The sequence below is a fragment of the Lissotriton vulgaris genome, chromosome 6 (assembly GCF_964263255.1).
Source record: "Lissotriton vulgaris chromosome 6, aLisVul1.2, whole genome shotgun sequence".
Classification (NCBI taxonomy): domain Eukaryota; kingdom Metazoa; phylum Chordata; class Amphibia; order Caudata; family Salamandridae; genus Lissotriton; species Lissotriton vulgaris.
Window position 1 is genome coordinate 200,519,415 of NC_141694.1, and position 10,710 is coordinate 200,530,124.

Consider the following 10,710-nt stretch of genomic DNA (forward strand, 5'->3'; position numbering starts at 1 on the left):
ATGCCGTGGTGATGTGATAGATAGAGTGAGTGCGATAGATAGAGTGAGGGAGACAGATAGATAGAGTGAGGGAGACAGATAGACAGAGTGAGGGAGACAGATAGAGAGAGGGCGATAGATAGAGTGAGGGCGATGGATAGATAGAGTGAGGGCGATAGAGTGAGTGCCATCGATAGAGAGAGGGAGACAGATAGAGTGAGGGAGACAGATAGATAGAGGGAGGGCGATAGATAGATAGAGTGAGGGCGATAGATAGATAGAGTGAGGGTGATAGCTAGAGTGAGGGCGATAGATAGAGTGAGGGCGATAGATAGAGTGAGGGCGATAGATAGATTGAGGGCAATAGAGTGAGGGCGATAGATAGAGTGAGGGCGATAGATAGAGTGAGGGCGATAGAGTGAGGGTGATAGATAGATAGATTGATAGAGTGCGGGGCGATAGATAGAGTGAGGGAGATAGATAGATTGATAGAGTGATGGGCGATAGATAGAGTGAGGGCGATAGATAGATAGATGGATGCTCAAATATGGATTTTTTTACATTTTATGCATGCGCATTCAAGAAAAAGGAACTAATAAAGATCAAAATAAGCAATGTGATAGTAAAATGTTTCAAACTGATTTGTATATAAACATGTTCTTAGTTGTAATATACCCAAACTCAGGTCTGTTTAAAGTGAAAAAATGGTGAGAAGTGTAAAAACTGGTTGTGCGTTTCTTAATTTAGGAATTAAAACTGGTACATGTGCGCAGATGTAAATGTATGTTTCTGGAGTTTTTTGCAGGGGCAGGTCCCTTGCCCAACTAAGGTCGCCTCAGGAATAAACACTGTAAAAGAATGGAAGACCCTGTTCAGCTTTGTTCAGAGATTCGTGGCCTTTCAAAGCTGCCTTACCGATGCTTGAGATCTCATGTTAGTTGAAAACAAACCCGAGGCCTAACTCGCAATGTCCCCAAACATTTTCAAGGGCATGAGACATTTATTTATTTTATTTATTTATAAAATTTCTATAGCGCACAAATACCTTCCGGTGTCTCGGCGCTGGAGTTCACAGATTGCAGGGGATTCCTATTTAAAATTTACTGATTAAAAAGCCAGGTTTTAAGGTGTTTTCGGAATATTAGTAGAGATGGGCTAAATTTGATATGGGAAGGGAGCAGGTTCCACAATTTCGAAGCAGCAACCACAAAGCGTTTGTCTCCCCATGTTGCTTTCTTTGTGCGTGGAATTTGGAGCAGTTGGGATGCAGATGAACGTAAAGATCGATTAGGTTTGTAAACACTAATGGATCTTTTAAAGAAATCTGGTCCAGTATTGTTCAATGCCTTATATATAATGCACAAGGCCTTAAACTTTGTGCGGCTTCTAACCGGCAACCAATGTAGTTGACGAATGATGGGAGAGATGGATGAATATTTAGGTGTGCCGGTTAGGATCCTTGCAGCAGCATTTTGAACAAGCTGTAAATTGTTCAAAACTTGCTCCTGCGCATTCAACAATAGGCCGTTGCAATAGTCCACCTTAGATAATACCAAAGTGGACATTAGGGTTTTGCCTGCATTTGGGGGAAGAAAAGGGAGCAGTTTCTTTACCATTCTTAGGGTAAAGAAGGACGCTGAAACCACTGCATTAGCGTGGCTGACAAAAGCTAGCTTGTTGTCAAATAGAACTCCCAGATTTCTAACTTTTGATACTGGTGAGGGTGGGGCTCCTAGCTCCGAAGGCCACCAGACTGGGGACCAAGACGGGGTCAGCTCACCAAATACCATAACCTCCGTCTTGTCAGAATTTAGCTTTAAACAATTCTGATCCATCCAGGTACTGATGGCTCTCATGCCCTCCTGGAAGTTAGCGGCCACTGCTGCTCCATTTTTGTGGATCGCCACGACTAGCTGGGTGCCATCGGCATATGAGGTTAATGCAATACCAAATGACTTGATCACCCTCGCCAAGTCCGACACATAGATGTTAAAAAGTGTTGGACTTAGCGAGGAGCCCTGAGGAACTCCACAAGGCAGGGGGAAATCAGGAGAGTAATAACTCCCCATTTTCACAGACTGCTCTCTGTAAGCTAAAAAGGATGCCAGGAGTACCTTGGCTTTGCCCTGAATGCCAATTGCAGCGACACGGTCGATCAAGATGGTATGAACGACCGTGTCGAAAGCTGCAGACAAATACAAGAGTATTAAGACCGCTGCACCACCCTGGTCCATGATTATCCTGACCTCCTCTGCTGCCTTTATCAGCGCGGTCTCAGTCCCGTGGCCATTCCTGAGCCCAAACTGGGTATCATCCAGCAGCTCATTCTGGTCAATATAGTTCGACAGTTGTAGGTTCATTGCCTTTTCAAAATTTTTTGATTGATAGGGGAACAAGGCAATAGGGCGATAGCTTTTGGGCTCTAACGGGTTTAGTGTTGGTTTTTTCAAAAGAGGTTTTACAGTGGCCTTTTTCCAGATTGAAGGGTAGTCACATGTCCGAAACATGGCATTGCAGATGTTAGTGAGCACCCGGGCTATCAGATTGGATACTGGTTTAAGAATAAGTGGAGGACATGGGTCCAATGGTGATCCTGACTTAACAGTATTCATGAGCTCTTCCATGGACAGCTGGGATAGTGGGGAGAAGACCTCCAAGGTTGGCTTTGGTGATATAAGAGGGATCTCCAAACAAGCTGAGTCGGTAATAATTCTTTTGGTAAAATTGTTAAAAATGTCTTTGACCTTTGCTTTGAAAAATTCTGCAACCTCATTACAGAAAATTTGAGATGGCTCTATGGAGGCGGGAGCCGGTGGATTAGCTAATTTTTTGACCAACTGATATAGCTGTTTGCTCGAATTTTGAGCTGATTCTATTTGTGTGCTATAAACATTACATTTTTCTGTGATTATGAGTTCTTTATAGCTCAACAAAGCTTTCTTATATGTGTCTCTGTCGTTGGTATTGTAATTCCTACGCCAGCGCCTCTCCAAATTTCGGCATCGTTGTCTCTCGAGCCTTAGTGGTTCCGAGAACCACGGTGCAGATGGTTTAGTGCGATTTGGCTGCATTTTTTTATTAGGTGCTACGCGGTCAAAGGCTTTGTTCCGCCAGTGTCCATAATTATTAGATGCTTCATGTGGATCGGCTATGTCTTCAGGTTTCGTGGATTCAAGAATATTATTTAAGACGGTAGGATCAATGTTTTTCCAGTCGCGACATTTAATCTGAGGGCGTATGATAGGAGAAGAATTTTTATGGTTCCTAACTAAAATGGAGAATTCAACTGCCGAGTGATCCGTCCATATAAGCGGGAGCACTGTAGGGTGAGTCATATAAGAATAATTAGTAAATAAACCGTCTAGGGTATGACCTGCTCGATGAGTGGCTGAGGAGACCCGTTGTTCTAAGCCAGCAGCCAAGAAATCAGAGATAAGCGTGTACGAGTCCTTATCTGCAAGGTTTTCTAAGTGGAAATTAAAATCTCCCAATATTGTGTAATCTACGTTGGCGGCTACTGGTTCTAGTAAAAAATTAAGGGATTTCAAAAAGGGTATTCGTGATATAGGTGGACGATACACCAGAGTTCCCTTAAAGGTTTGTATAGGAGAGAGAGTAATAGTGAAACCTAAAGCTTCCGCAGAATCGTGGTCTAATGGTTCAGTTTTTAAAGCTAAATTTGCTCGGTGTATAATAGCTAGACCGCCCCCCCTTTTTCCAGAAGATCTGTCTAGTCTAATCACATGATAGCCATCTGGGGTGGCTATACTGAAATCTGGGCCGGATGCTGGATCTGCCCAGGTCTCAGTTATAAGCATAATGTCTATGTTTTGGTTAGCTATGAGTTCGGCCACGTCTTCCCTATGTTTTATAAGAGAGCGTGCATTTGTAAGTGCACAATTTATGTATTTATCTTCATTTCCAGACCAGGAGGGATACATGTTGTGAGTGAGGTGACATAATCTTAAAAGCGTAATTCGGGCACACGTTGGTAGGTTACAAAAGGAATCCAAATCAAAATGAGTGCAGCTCTTGTGATTTAATGTGTTTCCTATGCTCAGAAGCTGTGCTCTAGAATAAGTAGTTACCCTCGTTGTATGGTGGGAACTACGGGGGCCAGGGGATCTGGCGCACAGCGCGGTCCCAGCGCGGACTGGCGCAGACTGGCACCCCTTTGGCACGGCTTCGGCGCGGTGACGGCGCTCCCGCTGCGCTCGACCGCTGCGCTCGACCGCTGTGCTTCCGGGTGGCCATTTTTATGTTCTAAGCCCCGCCCCCAGCTGGAACGGGGCTAAGGGTGTAGAAAAAACAGTAATGCTAGTGAGTTTAAATCTTTAAAAATTACAATTTGTATTTCAATTGCATCCGATTCTAAAGTGCATTTAGTACAGAAGACGTTTTAAAATTAAGCGTTTTACAATGGGCTTTACAGCATGCAGAGGAGGATCCCCTCGCAATCTGCACAAGCTCTTCAAGCAAAACACACAAGGAGCTGCCACCACCTTGCTAGTCGCCCGAGCCCCCAATCCCGCTTCTTCTTATGTTCTAAGCCCCGCCCCCAGCTGGAACGCTAACTCCGTTCTGGTCGGGGAGCCGTCTCTGAGGCACAATGGAGCTCACCCTGCCCTCCACACAAATGGCACGAAGCCGCGATGGAACGGGGCTAAGGGTGTAGAAAAAACAGTAATGCTAGTGAATTTACTTTGCTGGGAAGGTTTAGTATTGGCCCTGAATTGTTTACCTAATCTTTGCAACAGCAGACATTGAGCAGTGGGAGAAGAGCCTGGGACAAAGATCAGCTGTGATTTGCAGTAATGCAGTGGGCGCTTTGCCAAATTGCACAAGCAGACAGTATTTAAAAAAAAAAAAGCAATAAACATGGGATGCTTGACCGGGACTGTATGACTTTATTGCACGTTTTCCAACTGGAATACATTACACTGATTCAAGTTGCTTATTGCACTAGAAGTATATATATATAAAAAAACCACATTTGGCGACAAAGATCTGAATTTGTGGCGTTTTTTCTTTCTCTTCCTCTGGTGTGGAAAATAAGTGTGGATGGCACCGACAGATGGCCACAGGCTCAAATTAAGCACTGCCTGAAAGCCCATGCTGTCCTACTGCCCTCTTCACCCCACCCAGGCAAAAGGGGTTGTGGACTATCCAAGTCCCCGCAAGTATATTTGTGGGGGTAATGCCACTACCATTGCAGTGCTCACCGCTGTCACGGGGTGCCACTGAGTGGTGTCTTGGATTGGAGGCTTGTAGCACCCAGACCAAGTATTGCCCAGGGCCAGCTGAAGGGGGCTAGCAGCGGAGGCTTACTGCTCACAGCAGGGGCACCTCTTAGCTTTACTTTCTTATGAAGTGCATTTCACGTACTCATGGTGATGTCAAAGTGAGGCCTCGCTCCATATCTGTGCCTGCTTTGACTCTCTTCGAGCAGGACAGAGGGGTGTGTAACGGAGGAACTTTGGATCGAGGGCCAAGGAAAATTGTGAAATAGAAGCTGGAGAGCCGAGGAGCAAGCATCGGGAGGAGGAGGTTAGAGACGATGAGAATTGGGTTGAGTGGTAATGATTTTTTTTTTACAGTTTTGTAAAGCGCGAATTTGACCCGAAGGTATTGGAGCTCTTTACCTGAGCTACCAGTTACATTACACAAGGATACATTCATTTTTGGTAGGCACGGAGAGATGACGTGATTTTCCCATAATCACAGGATTTTGAGCTGACGCAGAGACTACAACCCGTTTCCCCAGCTTCAAGTTCGGCAACTCTGGTGGGAGAATAGGGTTTAGGTACCGACTGAAGAATAGTAAGTGGCGCAGAACACCTAAGCTTGTGTGTGTATATGTGTATATACATATATATATATATATATATATATATATATATATATATATATATATATATATATATATATATATATATATATATATATATATATATATATATATATATATATATATATATATATGAATACACACATACACACACTTTCTCAACACCACTGTAGGACCTTTCCGTACAATTAGCGCCTATAGTGCTTGAAGTAGTTAGAAATTACTTACTGTTTCAAATGCATTCATCGAGAGAGAGTTTCATTACCTCATGATGGTTATGCATCCTGCAATATGATTGTGCAAAAAGATGGTACCCAATCGTACTGATTTGATGAAAGTTACATTGGGAGGAAGAGCAGTCTCCCTAACACGGGCTCAAAGTCTCAAACGTGCACTCCTCAAATGTGCTCAGGCAAGTGAAACAGCCGTTTTCAGCGGGAATGAGCAAGACAGTGTGGGCAAGCCGTGACACTCGAGTTTACTACATAATATCTCAAAACTCTTTTTTCACTGTGAAACCAATGTGCTGGGGCTTGTCAACTTACACAAAATAAACAGACAAGCGTGTGGGACAAGACTCGTTTGCAGCACAGTGTGTGCACACAAAAAGTGGAGCACTTGCACTGCATGCTTGACGGTCTCAAGTCCCAGCTTGTACCTCACCCCCCCCACCCCACTCCTCCCAGAGCCCTTAAGTGGTGGTCAATGCGAGAATAATGCTGAATATGCATTTTAGTGCCGTGATGCATTTGTCTAACCACCCATGCATAGTAGTTGGCAAGGCTGTTTAACTCCCCCAAATAACCATTTTACAGCCCTGCCCGCCCCAATTCCTAAACAGATGCAGGTACTCACGCAGAGACGGTCTTGCTACTCAACACCGCTGCTGTAGATATGGTTGAATAGATGGTGTTGAGAGTCACCGCAGCTACTCTACTCAAAGGCTTACCATTCCTGCAACAAGTCCCCTCTTCTGCAGCTCACCCTCATGGATCAAGACAACAGACAGCGGGAGGGGGGGCGGGAACGAACGGAACACGGACAACAGGAAAGGGGGCGAGAAGATGAACAACATGGCCAACGGGAGGGGGGCGGGAAGCAAGACAACAGACAGCGGGAGGGGGTGGAAACAAAGGGAACAAACGGGACACGGACAACAGGAAAGGGGGCGGGAAGATGGACAACATGGCCAACGGGAGGGGGGCGGGAAGCAAGACAACAGACAGCGGGAGGGGGGCGGGCAGGAACAAAGGGAACGAACGGGACACGGACAACAGGAAAGGGGGCGAGAAGATGAACAACACGGCCAACGGGAGGAGGGCGGGAAGCAATATAACAGACAGCGGGAGGGGGCCGGGAACAAAGGGAACGAACGGGACACAGACAACAGGAAAGGGTGTGAGAAGATGAACAACACGGCCAACGGGAGGGGGGCGGGAAGCAAGACAACAGACAGTGGGAGGGGGGCGGGAACAAATCGAACGGGGACGCGGAGAACAAGAAACTAAAAAGCCAACACTTCCAAACCCAGAAGCTAGTGGTGAACAGCGGTGGAAAATAAACAAGAAAGTAGTCCCTAAATAATGCTGAGCAGTGGAAGGAAACTGTAGCTGGTCGGTGCTGCTTCCTGCAAAATGGAAGCAAAAGGGAAGTGACGTTTCGGACCACCAGCCAATAAATGAGCTCCATAAAAAGAGCAATGCAAGATTTAACCAATGGGAAGCTAAGAAACAAATATACACCACTAATAGGAACTACTTGATGCCTCGTAGAAGCAGCGCATGCGCTGCCTATGCGAGACCTAACAACCCTCAAAATGAGCAAGCACAGTAAGGGGTGCATTTTTTAGGTAATTATTTGTGGTTTTATAAAATGTAGATCATATGCAGAGGGATGCTGGAGAGTAGGAGGAACATCCAAGATCAGACCAGAGTGTTTTTATTTCAATTATTCATTTTGCGTGATGCATCCAGGGGCTGGGTTGGGAACGTGCTGACCTTCCAACTGCAAGGATAGTGTTGGTCTTTCAACCGTAGCCCAAATGTTTAATTGCCTCCTTTTGGATACTCTAGCATAGAGGGGGATGTGTACGTCTGAAACATCTGTTATTGGCACTACAGCTATTAGTACACTGCCACTAAGCAGTAACGAAAACATTTTTAGTTTGGTCTCCTACATTACCTAATATATATGGTAAAACACCTTTACAATGCAACTTTAATTCCGCATACCTTCACTCCGCATACCATTATAACGAAAGTACCATTACTCCGCAATACTATTATAACGCATGCCATCACATCTTATATGTTTTTACCACTCATGCTTTCTGATAGATACATCTGCCGTGTGGATTCCTCACCTTGTGAATATCCCCCTTGCGCCAGCAACATTCGGAAATTCTTTTCGTAGCTTTGCGCCAACGTGGTCTTGGACGTCATAGAGGCACGGCATCGCTCGCGACTCCGCTGATGTCACCGACGCCTATAATAGGCCCACGCCGGCGTGATGACATCAGTTTCCTTTTTTCCGCGTCGTCGACGCTAACGGTTTTCTAGGGTTCGTCCGTAGCTTTCTCTGTAACTTTGTTACTTTGCATTGTTAGTATTCCTGTATCTCCTCTTTCAACGGGTCTTCGAAGAAGACAGGTTTTAAGGCCTGTGGGGAATGCGCAAAGACTATGTCCATTACAGACCCGCATGAATGCTGTTTGTGGTGTCTTAGCTCCGACCACGACGTCGAAGACTATAGTTCCTGCAGGAAGATGACTCCTAAGGCCCTCCGGGAGAGAGAAGCTAAGCTTATTGTTGCGAAGCTTAAAGGAAGTAAGGAGAAGAAGAAATCGAGATCGCGGACTCGACGCTCGAGGTCAAGATCTCACTCGAGGTCGCGTTCGGATTCGTCCTCGGCCCATGGTTCGAGGTCTTCAAAAAAGAAGCATAGGACAAGATCTCATGAATCCCGAAATCGTTCAAAGAAAGACTCGGGTTCTAAGCCGAAGTCGCAGATGAAGCTGGTAGAGAAAGAAGTGGTGTCTTCGGCTAAGGAAGAGCATGACGCCGGTGGTGCAGCGTTGCATGCAAATTCACCTGGTTCGCCGAAGCAGACAGCGGTTCCATCTCCGGATCCAGTAAGTTCTCCGGATCGGGAGGATGAAGGTGAGGAGGAGATAGTTGGAGGGGGTGAGGCTCCGTTGCCCGAAGGTCAGTCGACTCCGGTGCACCAGCCTGAAGAGGAGGTCGACGTCGTATCAACTCCACGCCCTCGAGATCCACCTGATGGTTCGTTTCCAACCTTCCCGGCTCCAGGTCAGGATCTGTCGCATTTTCTAAATGCGATGTATGGTATCCACTCCAGGGCTATGTACCCCTCTGGGATGCCTGTTGGTCACACGGGTCCGATGGCATTTGGACTGGGTGTTCCCCAAACCTATGCCCCTGCGCCCTTTATGCCCTTTATGCCGGCTCCGGCGCCGCATTGGCATCTTCCGACACCGGCGAGGCCTTCATCTCTGAAGCCATCGACGCCGAAGTCGTCGACTCCGAATCCTTCGACGCCGGTTCCATCATCTCTGATGCCGAATCCAGATCGACGTTGTGAAAGTCTTCCTCGCCCGGCTCTGACTTCGGTGGAGTCGACAGTGGATCCGACGGCTTCGAGGGTGAAGCCAGGTCGAGGCGTGAAGCCCAGAGGATGGAAGAAGAGAGCTATCGTGAGGAGTGTTTGGAGGAGGGTGAGCTACAGGATCCTGATGATTCTTATGAGGATCTTTCGGTGGCCAGTGGTCTTGAACTGTACCCTGAGTGGGATTTGTTTTCAGTATCAGACGAACCCTCTAAAGATGTGGCTCCTTACCATGCTGTAATTAAAAAAGCGGCAAATTTTTGAACATTGCTTTACCTACTGCTGAGTTCAAGTCAAATCTACTCACGGAGGTTCTTCACTCTCCTTCATCGGTGACTGAACCATTGCTGCCCTTTAATGATGCCCTAAGAGATCCTATTTTAGAGGTTTGGAAGAAACCTTTATCAATTCCAGCTGTAACTAGGGCTGTTGCCAGGAGGTACAGGACTGCTCCGGATGACCCAGAATGTTTATCTACTCACCCTCTTCCTGAGAGTTTGGTGGTACAGGCTGCCTGTTCCAGACGATCATCAGGGGCTTTTCCTCAAGTTCCCGCAGAAAAGGAGTCAAGAAAGCAGGATCAGGCTGCTTAAAAGATTTTCTCCTCTGCTAGTATGGCGCTTAAATCCACAAATGCGACCTGCCTGATGGGTCGTTATGTTCACGCCCTTATGGATACTGTTAAACAGTTGGTACCCAAATTACCTGAGGAGGATAGAAAAGACTTCCAGGAAGTTATTTCTGATACTCAGGCTGCAACAAGGCGGGTATTCAGAGTGGGTTCGACACGGCGGACTCTGTGGCGAGGATCATGGGCTCTTCTGTAGCTACGAGGAGAGCCGCATGGCTGAAGTCTAGTGAGTTTTCTTCAGATGTCCAATCTACATTGTTGGACCTCCCTTTCGAGGGTTCTGGCTTGTTTGGCAAGAAAGCAGACGCTGCTTTAGAATGTTTTAAGGACAGCAGAGCAACAGCCAAGTCATTGGGCCTTCAGACCAGGGGCACTTTTGGAAGGCGTACTAGAGATTTTAGCAGATCTTCCTTTCGATCCTACAAATCTACGCAGCAGCAGCCACAGCATCAGCAAAACACGCTGTTCAGGTCTCATAGGGGCAAACAAAGAGGACGTTCTCGAGGCCGTCAAGCCTCCTCCTCCTCCTCCTCTTCTCCTTCCCAGCCCCCTGCCAACGCAGCAAAGCAGCCCTAGATCCGCCATTCCGGATCATGTGGGCCCAGTGGGGGGCCGGCTTACCCATTTC